Source organism: Penaeus chinensis, chromosome 13 (genome assembly GCF_019202785.1).
Source record: "Penaeus chinensis breed Huanghai No. 1 chromosome 13, ASM1920278v2, whole genome shotgun sequence".
Taxonomy (NCBI): Eukaryota; Metazoa; Arthropoda; class Malacostraca; order Decapoda; family Penaeidae; genus Penaeus; species Penaeus chinensis.
This window is the reverse complement of record NC_061831.1, coordinates 3,518,754-3,521,253: the sequence shown is the minus strand read 5'-3', so window position 1 is coordinate 3,521,253 and position 2,500 is coordinate 3,518,754.

The following is a 2,500-nucleotide window of genomic DNA, read 5'->3' as shown; positions in this document are numbered from 1 at the left end:
TGTGGTGTGTATTGTGTTGGATTTTTTTTAGGTATCTTTTGTGTGTGTCTTGGATTTCTTAGTTTTTATTAATGTTGTGTATATCTTGTTTTTTTTTTTTTGTATTTCTTGTATAGTGTAATATATTAACTTTGCTTATTACTTTGTTTGGATAAACTTTTGGTTTCTCACAGCCACATGATATACGGGAAACCTTGCCGGTAATAGACAGAACAACAAAATTTGACACTTTCATCTGTGGCATTTCCTTTTGCAAATTGATGATATGAAAGTTGTGCTAGACATTTATAATACTTCGGTATGCATTCGCACAAAGACTGCATTAAAATAATACCACTGTCGTAAAGAGAGGGAAGAAACTGCACCCACTGATACATGAAATAATCCGCCCAGGCAGAGAGTAAAGTTGTAAGGGGAGAAAATAGATTGCGACAAATGCTGCATGGAGACTCAGTCAATGACGGTTAGGTGGGGGTCCACACAGCCAAGCTGCTGGGTAGGGATATATTGTGATCGGGTGGGGGCCTTGGGTCAAAGTTCCTGAGTTAAAAAGGATTTGTGTTCATAGGGTGATGTTTGTGGATGCAGTTAATGTTACTAAGAGCAATGTACTGAGATAGAGGGAAATGGACACTACCATCTTACAAAGCATAAAAAATAGGCTTAAACAACTTGGGTAAAATATCCGCTTCATATCACCGCTGAAATACTAAGCCCACAACACCTTCACACAGCCAGTGTTCTTAATGTCACATTATCCCTGTCTAGGAAATAGATAGAATGTAGAAAAGGTTAGATTCAGAGTTTTGGGTACGATGGATACCTAGGAGTGCCCTCAAGGTTGTTGGCTCGAGTAATATGGACTTATGCTCAGAGTTTCCAGTGGTTTCACTTATATCATGAAATGGTCATTTGTGATGGAAAGCCACACCAGATTCACACGTTACACTGGGAGTAATTGGACCAAAAAATTATAATTGCTGGGTTGGATGACTGTGTGAAATCAAACAAAAAAAACTTGGTTCAAAATTCTTTTCTTCGTTGTTGGGGAAGCCGTATCACTTTTTCTTAATGGTGGAGAGATTTTATGGTTGGATTCTTTTTTCACTTTTTTTTCCCCCCTTTTAAGTATTTTATATTATATCTTAATTTAGGTTTCTTTTCATGAAGGTTTCTTGAATAATACTGGTTATTTTCTGTTATATATATTTTCAAAAATATATATGAAGTTTCTTAATGAATAGAACTTGATTTTTATTTTTTCAAGATGATTAATTTTTGATGGTTGTGATGTGTAAACTGCATTTAGAATCACTATGTATTTTGATTGTTAAAATTTAATTGGGATGATGAGTAATAAGATAATGAAGTTGATTACCACATAGTTATTTGGAACAGGCTTCTGAAAGTTTAGGCCAAGAGAATGCAGTGGATGGCAAACAATGACAGAAGCCACTAAGCTAAGACTACTCACTAATGGCTGTTGCTTCCACAAGCCATTTGTTGGGCAAGTGCAGTGCTTTAGGCACCTTGCGTTTCATCTTAGATAAAGGAATGCAGAGAAATTTGGTGCACAGTCACAAACTGAAATGCTATATATTTTGGTATTGGATAGGAGACATATATGTAGAAGTTTAATTTTATGGTAGCTACATAAAGTAATAATTCAGAATTATAATAAAGAGATGGATGAACTTCTTGAAAGATAGACAAGTATCACATACTGTAAAGACTGCACTAATGGAATTTAATTCCTGTTACATACAGGGAAAGTATATCCTCACAGCCTGGTGTTTTGATGTTTTTTATTCAGTATTTAACTGAGGATGGATAGATGATATGGAACTAGTTATACAAAGCAGAAGATAAAGCAATAAAAGACACATACTGTAATAGGGAATGTCTTTCCACTTTTTTATTGATCTATAAGATATTTATTTCTGGCTTGTATAAAAGGTAGGGTTATTTGCTGTGAAAAAGATAGTAATTATGAGGGCCATGTGGAGACGCTATAAGACTAGGTTATGGTCTTGGTGGAAATGGAATACAACCTCACTGATATTATAAACAAAATTAATAGTTTGCAGGAAGTAAAGGCAAACCCAATATTACTTATCAAATTCTTTTTATCTTCACATTGGATGATTTCATGACCTACATGCTTCAGACTTTGGCACAGACCAGTAGATCTCCCTGGTACTTTGATATACATTATAGAGATTTGTTGTCTTTGTTGAAATGGGAAGCATGGGAGCCACAGCATTGCTTAATGTCCTAAGTTGGAAGATTGCCTAAAAAGTGTTTAATGCACTCACAAGGTCACTGTGAGTCAAAAAAAGCTTATGATCTGCAAGTTGGACTTTAACCATTCTCACACATTGTTATATGGAAAAAAAAAATGTGTAGCCTAACCAGTAATTAGTAATAATGCTTAATCTGTTTAAATAATTAATGTGGTTCACATTCTCATTATTTCTCCATTGTTTGACATAACTGTGCA